The sequence below is a fragment of the Nanorana parkeri genome, unplaced genomic scaffold, assembly GCF_000935625.1.
Source record: "Nanorana parkeri isolate BGI_ZX_2015 unplaced genomic scaffold, ASM93562v1 scaffold186, whole genome shotgun sequence".
Taxonomy (NCBI): Eukaryota; Metazoa; Chordata; class Amphibia; order Anura; family Dicroglossidae; genus Nanorana; species Nanorana parkeri.
Window position 1 is genome coordinate 1,715,947 of NW_017306454.1, and position 16,103 is coordinate 1,732,049.

Consider the following 16,103-nt stretch of genomic DNA (forward strand, 5'->3'; position numbering starts at 1 on the left):
AACTGCATGGAATTTGTGCTTCTTGATCATTTCATACTTAAGCCACCTCTAAGACATTGAAGTCATGTGCATTGCTGTATAAACCTCCTAGCTTTTATCTTATCAGAAAGGACAAATATTAGTATAGAGTGCGAATTACCACTGTTCTTTATACTCTGGTCATGTGATATCATATTCACAAGTTATGCCCTTGGGGATATTATTTTTATGGAATGATATAGCAACCAATATTACTAACAGGAAAATGCAGTAATCTTTTATATACTTTTGGTTTGGTCGATGATTAAAGTGACATTGACATTCTCCCCATGTCTCCTACCTCCCCTTGGTTCAAGTGCTGCAGCCTCCATATGCCTCATCACCCTTCACCACTTCTGAGAGTGTGGGATTCTCGTGTTTCCTTATACACGCTGTGGATCCATCCTCTGAACCCCACACTCCTGGTTTGGAGGGTGGAATCATGGTGAGGCAGTGTACACAAACATTCCACACTATACTATATACCATTTTCTTGCCAATTTAATAGTAATTTCAGCATTTAAAACCATGAACAAATCAAGTCAACCTACCTATAAGATGGTCACTTCACAGTTTCAGTTGAAACTGTTGGTGGAAGGTCCACTATATCTGTTCTTTTTGCAAATGGGAGCTTGTTGAAATTGCTACAAAACTACCAATATATGGAAAAACTGGTGTCCATATTGGCAAGAACAGCGGGAATCACAAATGGCTGAAGCACGTTACATGATTGTTACTGTTTTAATGTTTTTTCTGGGTTTCTCCTTTAATACTAGCTTCCTGACCACTTCTTCTACTTCCAAATTGTTGTGGTATTATAACTTCATTTGTTCCTGCTGTTGCTTTGCAAATGATGTGCACCTTCCTCATCAGCAGGCAGAGGGCAGCACAGTCTTAGAGCTCTAGGCCATTATAAGTATAATGTTATAAATAAATACTAGCTTTTACCAATGAGAAAAAATGGCACGCATTGTTAATGGGTGCTACATACCAATACGGCTTTTTAAACTTCAGATTCGAAGATAAAGAAGAGCTGTCAGAATAGAAATACTGGGCTTTTTAAGCTGAACTCTAGGAAAACAACTAAATACACAGTGGAAATACATAAAAGGTAGCCGTTTTAAAGCTGGACTGCAGAAAAAATAAATCGTCTTGTGCTCTATACAAACATAGTACCTCTAATGACACTAATCCTAATTCTGGATTCATGCGGGTTAGTTTCAAAATCCTAGTCTCATTTATCTACATGCAACACTATCAGGGTTATTCACAAAAGGGTGAAGAGTTTGGAGAAGGCAGGAGAAGTGAACAATATAGGACAACATAGCTGAACTGGAAAGTGAGCTGATTTGGATAATTTCTCCAAATCAGCTTTTGTGGCCTCGATATTTCACTCCTCCTGCCTTCTCCAAACTCTTCACCTTTTTGTGAATAGCCCTGTATATTTCTGGCGCTTCCGGGATGAAAAGCTGCGGCTGTGACAGTGAAGGTCTCCAGTCATGTACCTGCCCCCCTTCTCTCCCCCAATCTATTCACAAAAAGCCTTGTATTCTTTTCACAGAATGCATGCCTTTGTGTGAATGGTCAAGGGGAGATCCGATGGTATACCCACCCCTCTTCTTTGTCCATTCACAGAATGTCTTTCTGTGAATTAGCAAAATTCACACCCTGCCCATACATATATTTAAATCAGTAATATATATATATATATATGTATGGGTAGGGGACAAAAAAAGTTCCATTGCTTGAAAAGGGTCCATAACAGAAAAAGTGTACCTACCAGCTTCACCATAACACAATCTATATAATATATTAGGGCATTAAGTTGCAAAGGCTAGCTAAATGTTAGCGAGAACACTATGTTTAAATAGAGAATGAGCTCGCCTTAAAGTAGCTACTGCTGCAAAACATTTGGTCTAAGCATATGTTTCTTGAGCTTTGGGTCGAGACCCAAATTAAGTCATGGACATGTTTGTGATGGGTCGCCACTTAAAGGAGAACTATGAGGTGAGTGCTTTTCACTCACCTCATAGTTCGAGCCGACCTGTGACAATTAGACTGTCACAGGTCGGCTCAGTAGATCGGGAGGTGAACGAACAGATACCGGCGTTCGCTCACCTCTCGATCCTGTCACGGCTCTCTGCCGTGACAGGGGAGGGGCTAAACCTTACAGACGTGGTGAACATGAAGATGCAATGTGTTGTATGGTCATTGTTATTTGTCTTTGGCTTTGATGAAAATTTGGAATGTTTTACTTGGGTCTCAGTAAAGTAACAATTTATTTAAGTGGGCCCTTGGATTAACAAGTTTTAGAACCCCTGGTCTAAGCTGTGACTCCTCTTCTTCCATCTAGTGCAGCTTCTAGTGGATGAGCTGTGTCACATGATGTCATCCTATCAGATCACTATGGAACGTTGAAGAGAGAAATGCTTTGGCACAAGAATACGTTCACCGGATTATTATTATTATTGTTCTACAGGATGTGTATAGGATTTATATTAACAGGACAACTGAAAGGAGTTTCTGTAACCCTCAAGAGCAATTGAACTTTTAAAAAACACCAAAAACAGATTGAGTTCACCTTCCCCATTCATTCCAATGCATTTCACCCAAATGCTAAATTTTACTAAAATTTCCAGATTTTTGCTGAAATTTTGAAGAAATGAAAGTTATACAGGGTTATTCACTAAAGGGTGAAGAGTTTGGAGAAGGCAGGAGAAGTGAACAATCTAGGCCAAAATAGCTTTGATATAATTGATTTGGAAAAATTCTTCAATTCAGCTCATTTTCCAGTTCAGCTACATTTTCCTAGATTATTCACTTCTCCTGCCATCTCCAAACTCTTCACCCTTTTGTGAATAACCCTTTTAGTATATCCATATTATTTGCCAAGTGATTTTATAAATTTACTGTATGTAGGCTTTTGTGATTTGAGGTAGATATGTCACCTTGCAGCACAGGTCCCTATAGGCATCTCTGTGGCTCTGCACTTCTAGGACAGGTTCATTATTTTCATAGTCTTTAGCACCGCCAAGGTAACCTCTTACAAAACAAACAAAATCTGTTGGTGGTAATGAATATTTACATGATCCATTGATTTATTATGTATGTGAAAATTTAAATCATCATACTCAAAACTATCAGTTCATGTTCAGTACAATAATGCATGCTAGGTCAGCTGCACATTTTTTCCATGGGAAAGCATTGCATTTTAGATCAGTAGCATATACTATATTTCAAATACATAATGCAGAAGGATGTAGTATCATATGTGGCAGATGCAAATGCATACAGACTTGATATAGAATAATAAAACTTAAAAATAAAAATAAAATAGCAATAGAGGACATGTACAGCATAAGTGGGGAAAGGAGGGAGTAACGGGGAAAGAGAAACAGGGCGGCCTCACAAGCCCCAAACAAGGTCTGTAGGCCTACCTTTTAGCCGGCCCTGTTTTAAACAATTGTGCACTTCCAATCTTGTGACAACAGTTTTGGGGAGAACCCTTTTCTTGCTCCAACATGGCTGAACAATTGCACACAAAGCCAGTTTCATAAAGATCTGGTTTCACAAGTTTAGTATTGAGGAACTCAAGTGGCCCTGACCTTAGCTCCAAAGAAGACCTTTGGGATGAATAGGAATGCCGATTGCGAGCCACGTCTTGTAATTCATCATCAGTACCTGACCTTATAAATATATTTTTTTCTGAAAGAGCACACTTCCACAGGCACTCTCCAAAATCTTGTAGAAAGCCTTCCCAGAAGAGTGGAGCCTGTTATCACTGTAAAGGTGGGTGCAAACTCCAAATTAATGGCCATAGTTTTCTAAAGGGAAATCCAACAAGCTCATACAGGTGTGATGGTCAGGTGTCCACAAACGTTTGGCCATATAAAGTATACATTTCCGAAAACTTTCATTAAATGTAACTAATTATTTTGTGGTTATTTTTTTCTACAAATTGAGTACTTGACATGGTTACCTATACAACTAAATGAGTGCACCAAAGATGTTGGTGTTAATAAAAAGGAACTAAAAAGTTACTGTAGTATTTGCTGGATACGTTCTGCAACTGATAACCAACTGTATCTCTTTGTATTTAAAAATCTCTCTTTTGGCTGAAGGAAATGTAATTTACAGATGCAAATCTGTATGAGTTGCACTTATTATGAATCATTCTACAGCCTTGTTTTCATTAAGAAAATATTTAGCACCCTGAAAATATTCAGGAGTTGGTGAGTCAGATTCCATTATTCCACTATTGAGATATTGCTCCCCCAGCTGGTCGTATGACCTGGATCTGATTGCAATCACTAACACAGCAACAATGAAGAAGGAAAATATGGCTATGAAGACCATAATGAAGGTGACAGCTCCCAGTAGATCATCACGGTGTATGGTCTGTTGGGTCTTCTCCACTGTTTGGGTAGTGTTTTTGAAAGCATCAAATGCTTTGGTCAGCAGGAACTTGACAAAGGGTCCCATTGATAATGTGAGGTTTTTAACTCCCGACATAGTAAGGAAGAACTTCTGCAAAAAGAAAATTGTTAGCTGAAGCAGACCCTATCATGAACATGCTGGCCTATAATAGCAGTCTGTCTGAAAATGCCAAGGCATTGTTTGTGTGATCTCAGTTAAATGGGCCTAAAGCAACTGTCCAGTCACTCTCTCTGTCTAAATGCTGATCCCATTTGCAACCCCCCACCACCAGTACCTTTTTTAACTGAAATAAAATTACCAAATGTCTTGACTTGCTACTATGGGAGTCTAGTGGGGAGTATATTACATTGACTTCCTCAAAACATCCCAAACTTCTCACAGAACAGAAAACATCACATTGCCAGAACTTCTGACTCTTAAGCAAACACAAAAATAATCTTCACACTGCTTTAGCTTATCATCACAGGCTGGGGGCACGTGAGAGGCTGAGTTTTTGCAGGCAAAGGTAGGAGCGAGCAGGTTCTGCAGGACAAGGCTATGGCAGTGGTTAGAGCGTTGATGGGGGATACTGTTGGGTGGTGAGGGGGAATGGATTGTTAGGTGCTGGGCTCTGAGAGGCCCAGATATACTGGTAGGGTTATTATTAGTTGAGGGGATTGTGCTGTACACATTGATCATAGGTATAGTAGGTGTTCATCACACCTATAGCTGAACCTTAACGTTTTTTTTTATTTACTTACAAACTTTTTTCTAAGTTTTTTAGTACAAGCAAAAACTTTATTTTTAGTCACTAAAGGTTTTATTGCACAGGCCAGCTATTTGAGCAAATACATCTAATGTGAGTTTGATCTACAATTAGTTCCTGGGGCAGTGACCTTGAAACCTTTGTGTAGATGCCCAGCTGCCAAGGGTGCAAACCTTTTACCTGCCGGAGTTTTTACTATAGGAGTAAACATGGGAGATCTCTCCAGAACGCACCCTATGTAACCACAATAGCATAATATACAACTGCAAAAATCTGATAAAGTGAAAAAAAACGACTTACCCAGTAAACAGCCCAGCGATTTTTGATCTCGCTCTGAGTTGCTGGGGAAGTGTAGGTGTCTCAATAGCACTTAAATGCTTGGAAATAAAAGGAATTTTCCAGATTTTATTTAATCCTCACATCATATGGCTAATCCCGTTCTTGAAGCTATTTGAATAAGTTACTGTGAGAAGGCATCCGGCGTCTCACAGTTCTGGAGAGCTTTAAAGTATCTGCATTAAATCAACTGAGCAATAGTAAGAGGGTAAAATGCGCAATATGTATCGATTGCACAATTATTTCATGCAATGATGTTCATAAAACTGGAAAAACAACTTTATAGAGAGCAGATTTACATTGAAGGACATTCATAAAGATTGGACTGGCCATTTTAAACTTAGTTTGACGTGAATTCAACAAGTTTCTTTTGCTCTTCACTTCTGTACTCGCATCTTTCAACAGACATAAATATTTGTGGTTATGTCAATAATTTTTTAGATGTATGTGTAAAAGAGGTCAGCTTGCTGTGAATAATGACATTAATGTTTATTAACAAAAAATAGATTCTAAAGGTAGTTTTTCGGAGTTCAGCTTTAATGGTAAATTAACATTGTTCTGGTACAATGAGGTGCACAAGTGCATGAACGTACATTGCATTAAGAAAGCCTATTTACTTGAACAGGCTGCCGTGCCATAACAACATTGACTCTGTATAGACTTAACTTCAGTTCCCTGTCAGCTGAAAATTATCAGTGCACGGGGACAGACGTACTGAAAAACATGCTCGGTTAGGGTTGGGGGGAATAGTGGTAAAGGTGCTGGGTGACACAGGGGAGTTGCAGTGACAGAGGTGCATGCAGTCTGTTTGCCCCTGTTCCACTCTCATGGGCACTCAGACCAGTGCTGCAAGAGAAGGTCCTTCTCGTCATATCAGACTCACATCAGGTACGTGACAGTAAAACTTCTCACACGTGCATACGCAGTGGCTCTCACAGTACCTGTTCTATGACTGCTTGTTGGGCTTCCCTGACAATGGTATTGTTCTGTCCCGGCTACAAGTTGCCCTGTGGCCTCTGTATAGCTCAGCATGCAGCTAAACGCTCCTATTCTGCAATAAGCCAGACTGAGTGAAAGCTTTATTAAGAAAACAAGGTGGTGAAAGAACATAGAAACATACATAGAAACATACAATCAGCATATAAAACATGTAAATATAATGTCAGCTTACAAATAGAGAGAAAATCAAATCCATCCATACCAGTGATGCTGCATAAAGGGAATGTGGACACTTTCCTCCAGACATGTGCTTAGGAGAACAGTTTATGCTCTTCTCCTCTGTTCAAAAATGGAGGCTGAATAACCAGAATGCTCGTTTCCTTCTCTTTGAGAAGAAGGGTGCTGGGAGTTTTACCCCCAAAAATTGTCTACAAGCTGCTGTGAATGGAGATCTTTCTCTTCAGCTCCATCTTGTGGACAATTTTAATACCGCAGGTAGGTGAGCCTATAATTCCTACCTATCAGAGGCAGAACAGGTATTGTATTGTAATTGTACTGTCTCCACATATGTTGTAAAGCTCTGCGTAAACTGTTATATAAATCCTGTATCATAATAATCATAACACATTAAGTAAATCATGAAGGCTTCGATGCTATTAGTCTTGCCTTCTCTCTCTCTCTCTCTCTCTCTCTCCCTGTCTCCCTCTATCTCTCTCTTCTGTCTTTTGCTCTGAACCTCAAAAATAAAATCCAGTGATAGCTCATGTGTTCCTAATTAAGCCGATAATAAAAGTCCATTTCAGTAATAAGCATATTGTGGCTGAACCCGTTCACCTGAGGAGGATTTACAATGCTAAATGATTGTGTGTTTTATGTTTAAATTTTATTATTTTTGGGGAGCACCTGGAATAGTGTCAGTAGAAGTTCATAATAGATTTGAGTTTCATGTTCCCTTGGGCAAGCGGCACGTACTATATCACCCTGCTGCGGGGGTCTCATTACTGCATACGAACACAAGTCTGCCTGACGGAGCCTGACCTGCCAATATGGCACTTCATTCTCCGCCATCTGTTCAATCTCATCAACGGGACCGACTGAGAAACACAGCTGATGTTGATTAAAGCCGAAGACTTGTTTCTTAGCGTCCACAAGAACTCAAGTTTAAATCCACGTTAGAAGTACATGTAGACTTCAGAAAAACCTACCACTTGTGATTATTTACTTGGTGCACCGGAGTCTGGAATTTCACCAGATGGTGGCCATGCAAGTGAAGTCTTTAGCCCAAATTCTTAAAGCTCCACTCCAGCCAAAACATTTCATTTCATTTTGGATAGAGTGGGGAAGAGTTAAAGCAGGGGTCTCAAACCTCAGGCCCTCCAGCTGTGGTGAAACTACAAATCCCATGATGCATCTCTCTTCGGGAGTCATGTCTGTGGCTGTGAGAATCTTGCAATGCCTCATGGGATTTGTAGTTCCAACACACCTGGAGGGCCGGAGGTTTGAGACCCCTGAGTTAAAGCCTCTGTGGGGATTCTCTCCAATGTGGGGGAATCTCTCTAACGAGCCCTCTAGACAAAAATGTAATTTTTTAATAGAGTGGGGAAGGATTAAAGTGATATTAAAGTCAAAATGCTTTTAAGCTTTTTCAAATGCTAAATTAATCACTTGCAATGGATGCTGCTTCTTGATGTTTAAAAGTTTTAGTTTCCAGCAGAATCAGCTGGTCCCCTGAGCACTGGCCCTGATATTTTGTTTTAGGGTGGCTCCTTTTCCTTGCTGGGTCCTACGGAGCCATCCTTGTGTGTGCTAGTAAGCTGTGTGTGTCTCCACTCCACTGAAAACACAAACAGGAACTGGGCAGGGCTGACACAACTTCCTGCAATTACCCTCCACAATAATGGCATGTGGTGTGATTCCACGTGTGGAAATGAGCTGAGTGCATTTCTGGCAGATCAACAGTTGTTTACTGTACTTTCTAGATTTTGTTCTGACATACGCATTAGTCCTCATTAACACGAGAAACGGCTGGCCCGTACAGATCCGTGCTGCCAGCACGGCCGTATCGGGCCACTTCCAGGAAGGACAGGTGCTGTGGGTGATTTGTACGCAGCAGCCTGTCCTTCTCTATGGGAGTATGCTGCCGTATGCTCACCCGAACTGCCCATCCGTACGGGTGTGGGTGTCCCTGCTCGGACGCAGGCAGGATCCATCCTGTCAGCGTACGAGTACAGACACCCGCACCCGTACGGACGGGCAATGCAGGTGAGCGTACGGCGGCGTACAGCCAAGTACTCCCATAGAGAAGGACAGACTGCTGCTTGTAATCACACGCAGGACCTGTCCTTCTTGGAAGCGGGCCGATACGACCGTGCTCGCTGCACGGGCCGGCCGACTCTCGTGTTCACATTGGAGGTGAGGAGATTAAGGGGGGATATGATCTCCATGTACAAAATGTTCAATGGTGGTAACAACATTGGCGATAAACTGTTTAATATTAACTCCATTACAAAAACTAGAGGCCACCACCTAAAATTGGTGGAAAAAAAATTCCAGCACAAGGGGCGAAGGGGGTTCTTTACAGTAAGATCAGTTAGGGTCTGGAACTCACTGCCACAGGCGGTGATTTCAGCAAATAATGTGGAATTGTTCAAGAAACTTTTGGACGATTTCTTAAGGGACCGTAATATACAGGGGTACAGGTACTCCTAGAATGAGATCCTAATAGGTTGGACTTGATGGACTAATGTCTTTATTCAACCTCAAATACTATGTAACTATGTAACTATGAATGAGAGTTTAAACTCATAAAATATAAATAACTGTATATGGATTAGTTATATTAATGTGCTACTTTGTGTAGAAATGTATTGTGTGGCTGTAAAAAAAAGGGATACTGGAAGGCAAGAAGTGTTTGGTGTTTAGGGATTTCTTGTACCTGAGAGAGGGACAGGAATCAGAAGTGTTATATATGAGCCAGGAATATACACTTCAGACGTGTCTGCACCTGCAGAATTTATAGGACTTTTGTTCAGTAAGTGGATAAAGAATTGTAGAATTCTTAGATATGCTTCTACAGCTCAGGACTGACAGACCTAAAACCAGCTTCAAGGAGTGGGATAATGGCGCTGTGACCCAGAGATTTAAATGATTTCCTATTATTGTTGTTGTTGTCCAACAGTACGATGGCAGTATGATTATTGGGCATAATAATATATACATCCACAACCATTCACATGTGCACTGAGATTACCTGCAGACAATCGCCCTGGATGCAGACTGTTTGCGTCCAGGGACGATTGCCAACAGATAATTGCAGCATGTGCGCTTACATGCTAATAGCAACGAACAGCTGTGGCCACTGGCAGCTGTCATTGTACTGTACAGCGCCTTCCACTTGTAGCCGATCACACAAGTCTCACATAGCAACTTGCAAGAGTCATGTGATCCCCTTATGTGCAAGGGTGCATGTGGTCTTGAAATTGAAGCACCACACTGTAATATTTGAGTCCAGAAATAGGTGTATTCCAAATACAAATTGTATATAGAAAGCCAATGCATTACGGCAGCTGTAATATATTGCAGCTTAGTAGTCCTTAGTTGTGATGGATGCATCTGATTTTTTTCAAACTTTCCTCTTTTCTTTTAACATGGTGATCCTGCCAGTAACACATTTCCAGCCCTAAGATGACAATACTCACTCTCCCTACTGTATTAGTACAACAGAAACAGGACAGGGCTACTAGGAACTCCCCTGTCCTCTCCCCTGTCCATAGCATAGATGGGCAGAACAATAAAAACGATAAGAATGCAGTACAAGTAGAGAGGACAGGAAATTATTAGTTGACAAGATTTCTAACAGGATCAACAAGTATTTTTTGCACTTAGCAAATTGATATAATAAATACTTTCAACAGTATATTTAAAGTGTTATTAAACCAACATAAGTAAAAAACCATATAGTGCTGCAGACCTCAGACCTACCAACTTTGCTGTGCGGTTCTCTTACCTTGTCTCTTTGTTGTCCCATGGAGCCACCTTTGTATGCGCTCTCCCGGCTAGCACATACATACTCATGCATTCATAGTTTCAGCTGGATGGCAAACCACTCCAGTTTGTACTGGGAAATGGATAATGCATTCCAAGTAACATGAATGTTTAAAAAAAGGGAGCATTTAATACAAATTTAACAGACCAAAAGATAAGAGAAGTTCATTGTAAGGGTTTTCAGACACTTTAGCAAGAACAACATGTGGCCTGCAGGGATTTGTCTTCCGCTAGAATTGCTTTCCATTCCCCTTTGTCAGGCTTTTTTAATCCTCCATCTTTTCAGACTCCACAAAATTTCAATCACACCTATATCCATCACTTTCAGGGTCTTGCTTGTTTTTCTATCTCCCTGGCCCATGCACCAAACATTTTTTTGGAGTTACGCTTTTATTTATTCTTACAATGCATCCGGGTCAACTAACACCCCAAATTCAGTTTTTCTTAGTCACTCAGCCATTAGTACAATAAGAAAAGCAGCTCTGGCTGAATTAATAACCTCTTTAAGGGCACTATCTGCAGTAACTCCTTTTCGCCACTGGATGTCGCTAGTCTTCAGGGTTGAGTGACTCCCAGCATCCTTCAACACACTTCCTGAGTATGGGATGTCATGGGCCTGCTCTCTGGGAGGATGTCACCACTGTGCCCAGCACAAACAGTTTTCTGATGCAGAGAACTGTGCTGATTACATCATGTAAGCAACACTGTGGAAGGGAAGGTTTTGGGAGGCTGGAGTAAACCTGAATTTATCTGAAATCAATATGCATCTGCACAACTCTAGTCAACTCTAAATGCCTGCACATCACTCTAGTTTTTCTATTAAGCAGATCCATAAATCCTGGGCTGCTTTTGTGTGCAAACCCACTCTCTGGTGGTTCCTGATGGTTCCTCCTTCTACCAACTTCCATACCTCAGCACTGGCCAGGTTGGCTGTCCATTACAACGAGGGGCCAATAATAAAGCTAAGGTGTGCTCTATGGCCAACTCACCACAGTGTTTGGGCCTTATAATTTTTCATTTACTTGCCCAGTGCTGCATTGTGGGAGGGCAGGATGGATTTATGTGATGCCTAGAGCACACTGGTGAGGTATGGAAGCAGTGGTAAAGTATCTAAAGCCCAACATCAAAGTGTATGTACAGCTAGGGGTGCTGTTAGGATCCTAAAAGACTCAAGGCACGCTAGAGCACCCCACCTTGCATTTAAAGATGCCTAATGCCACATATATCATTTATCTTTTATAGTATGCTGCCAGTCCATTTTTTTTACTAGAAACAGAGTCACTGTAAGTCCCATGTCACACAGCGATCCATAAACACTCCCTCACTGACTTTATGAGCGAGTCATCGCTCCCTTACTGATGAAAACTATGCAGAATGTAAGTCGCCATAGAGGGGGAATTGCCTGGCTCATGCGGCTGCAGAAGAATCAACACATGCGTGCAGGTTGGCGTTTTGCTACCCCGCTGTGTCCCGCATAGCAATCCTGTCACTGGCGAGTTGATCGCTGGTCTTTAGTCAGCTTCAGAGTCTGGAAAGATCAAACAATGATTAAAAATACTTCTGCACCAAAATTGCTAATATTTCACTGATTCATTATCTAGTTATTTTTAACAACACATGTTCATCTCTCTTGTAATCTATTCCCATCTAGAAAAAAACAGGCAGTGCAATTTAGTATTACAAGTCATATGAAAGAACAATCGTTTTTAGATCTTTGAAGACTCCACATGAGCATCGCCGTAGGGTCAATCATATGCTTTGCTGCTATTATTAGCTGCAGGAATTTATTAATGAACAGTAAGTTAATGTGTGCTTTATATTCAAATGACATCAATCTTCTCTGAATTTATCGGGTTCGTTTTTATCTGGCTTTTCATTTTCTGGAAAATGTATGATTAGGGTTAAATATATGCTTAAAGGTTCACTGAACCTAAAGAGAGCAAGGAGCAAGAATCTGCATTAAGGTGACAATAAACTCAGGCGTTAAATCTTAATGCATTAAAGTGCCTTAACTAGTAACAGTAATGTATCTTATTTGTGTATCACTCGGCTGTAGATCTTCCAATCATCTCTGAATTGGTGCTGACACTGTCCTTCCTTCTGGAGGGTGGCTACTTTTGTTCCCCATGGTCCCTGTGTGTTGTAAAGTAGACATCGCTCCAAGCTCACCACTGTGATGGACTACAATCTCAATACAAATTAGTAAACTAAATATGAGATTGTAGTCCATCACAGGAGTGAGCTTTGAGCGGTAACTACTTTACAACACACACAGGGACCATGGGAAACAAAAGTAGTCCCCCTTTTTTGGGATGTGATATATAAGTGCTGAAAAATCACATGCACTAAAACCAACTGTGACCAATATATATATATATAGGAGGCAATGATCTTTACACAATTATTACAAACAGTGCTAGGGAGAGCCGAATAGTTTGTAGCTTTGGATGGATGACACAGACGTTTCCTTTGCAGAGGATCTGAGCTCTGTAAGTTGTGCCTACTAGAGACAGGTCTGGCAGAAGGCAAAGGACTAGTCACCAGCATTGCCTGTAGGCTCCCTATAGCTGATAATTTCTCCATTGGTGACGTCTGATGCCTTATTCTGCACTTTGTCTCCGTGTGCAGGCAGCAACCTTGGTAGAGGAGCAGAAATTCGAATCCTGACTGAATTTCATTAAAAAAATAAACTGAATCGGACATGTAACTTTTCTGGCCAATCAGATGTGTTTTTCGGTTTAATGCATCCGAATGGGTTTGAGCGCGAATTTTCATTATGGCAAGATGGGAGCCATATACAGTATATCCATATGATACTAAAGCAGAGGCTCCTAGACCCGAATGGCATTTGGGATCCGAATTCCCAAATTGCACCCGAATGCAATTCGGGTCTGGGAGCCTCAGCTTTAGTAATTTTTAGATACTAAAGCTGAGGCTCCCAGACCCGAATGGCATTCAGGAGCTCCCGAATACAATTTGGAAATTCGGATCCCAAATGCCATTCAGATATAGGAGATTCAGCTTTAGTATTAATATCTGTATATGGTTTTCTGTGGTATTTCCAAAAATATTCGTAAACTCATCTGAAACTAACGAAAATTCAGATTTCGTCTGAATCCGAAATCCGAACCAAATTGAATTTAGAAACTGAAACCCGAATCCTGAAATGACAACATATCCAAACCGAATTTTCTGCAGCTTACATGTCTTCTAGGCACACAATGTACACTGCTGTTTTTCAGAAGGAATTCAAGACCAGGTCCACTTTAGGGAGTCAACCGTAATGAATAAATATTTAAAATGGAAAAACCAAATAATCGGCGGTGCTGATAAAGACATTTCCAAGTAGACGACATTGCTTGGTGTCACCATGCTATGTGTGACCATTTTTAGATGTGAATGAATGTTTTATTATCTCTAAGAAAGAATTCTTAAGTCTCAGATTCCAATATTACATTTTGATCCCCCCAGCTATGCACAGAAAAAGGAAGATTAGTGTTCTGCTAAGACTTTGTGCTGAAAACGGAATGTGTTTCATGTGCAGTTAGTGGATTTCCTATTTCTGGGATGACAAACTGATTTTATCAATTGTTATCCAACATCATTCGGTGGGGAAAAAAAAGTATTGTAATCTGTCCACGTTAAAGATGATAAAATACATTTTGTGTCACCTTACCTGAATCTTGTGGATTTTACCTGGCTCAGTTACCTCCCTGCTTGTGTACCAGTCTACAGGACTCCAGCTAACATAACCTCCCTCCCCTTCCAAATCCAGTTCCAAATTGCAAACCGTAATAAACGTAGTCTAAAATTGTTTCAGTCCTTTTTTTTCCAGTTTATTTTCTAAGATTTAAATGATTTCCAAAAATTCTAACTATATCTGTAAATAGTTGTCGGTTCCATGGGCAGGGCCGGTGCTGCCACTAGGCAGCCGCCTAAGGCGCACTGTTGCCATGGGCGCAGCCTCGACCACTCACCCCCCCCCCACGGTGCCCCCCCTCTATTTAAAATTGCAAAAGCCAATAGCAGGCTGGTTACTGCACCCACCCACTGAGCAGAGGAGCGCTACTAACAGACAACATTCTCTCTCAGGTCCGCTCCTCTGCTCAATTGCTGGTGTCTCAAGAGCCAGTCTGCTATTGGCTATTTCAAATTAAAATAGCCAATAGCAGTTTGGCTATTGTCCTGGCTGCTTACATCCATCTATCTCCTGTGGAAGCTAGCCGGCAGAAGAATGGGGCCGCGTGAGGGGGGGATTGGGGGCTGCGCTGCTGGAGGGGGGCTGGGGGGTGCAAGTAGCTGGTCTTGCCTAGGGCGCAACATAGTCTAGCACCGGCCCTGCCCATGGGATTTATCCTATATACTGTTAACTAGAAATCTATTTTACCCACCCATTACAACATAACTGTGAACTGTTTCAACCAATAAAATGTTACGAATAAACTATCTCACACACAGATGGTGAATCCTCCCCTCCATCTCATTCTCCTTCATGCCCAGACAGCTGCATACAATGTTTCAGTTAGAGAGAGAGAGAGCCAGAAGGCAGACAGCTTTTGCCTTGTTAAAACCATAAGTCTCTGTGAATCCTGTTTTATGGATGCACCCTGTATTAAATGTTTGGTTGTAAAACAAAGATTTTATAATATAAATAAATCATAATGTGTCAGTTTAAAAGCATAGAAACTAGTAAAATATTAAATGAAAACAAATCTGAAAACCAAGGTCATCAGAACACAATATTCCTTCACTCAGCCTCTTCAGCTTAGGGCTCCATTACAAAGATTTTCCCTTACTTCCTGCTCTGGTAACAACGATGGCAGAAAATAAGGCTACATCCTAAAGTGCAACACAGACAGAATTTCTTTTTAGTAGCGCATAGCTGGAGCCCTTGTCAGATTTTTACCCTCTGTGCTCTTCCAATAATATCTACAGCGCAAGCTTAGAGGAGCCTTTTTTTTGGATACAGAGAGGGAGATTAAAAAAATTTCTTTGAAGCAATGAAGATTTTGTACGTAGAAATGTGAGTGGTTTTCGGAGAGTGGAAATGTACTGCGATGTCGCAGGCAGACTACTTCCTAAAAGTCCTCAGGGGAAGGGTGACTAAGGGAGCTTGTTTTGAAACATATGTCACAGTTATTTAGAATTCAGCTCAGAACGTTCATCGCTTGTCAGAGATGATACAACGGTTCACTTGGGAAAATCACTAAATCAATCGCCTACAGTGCCTCAGCCCGAAAATGTTAGGGTGACGGGTAGAATTCTGTTCAAATATATTTAGCTGCTTTCAAAAAATATACAGAAATAGGATCTGTTATTACATTTTCTTAAAGCTACATTTCGGGCTGGGGAAAAAATTGCTTGTTTTGTCTAGGAGGATTGAAATCCATTACATTAATGCCTGCTCTGTCAGGCTTGCTCTGTGCCAACTACTGATACCCTGAAGACACTTCTCTTCACTACTACCTGACCAGTTTCAGGCTCCTGATATCATCAAGTACAATGTAGGACCAGCAGCAGTTGGTGCCAGCTGCTGGGGGAATGAATAACAGGTGAGTAATTCACTACAAATTCCATCATGTAT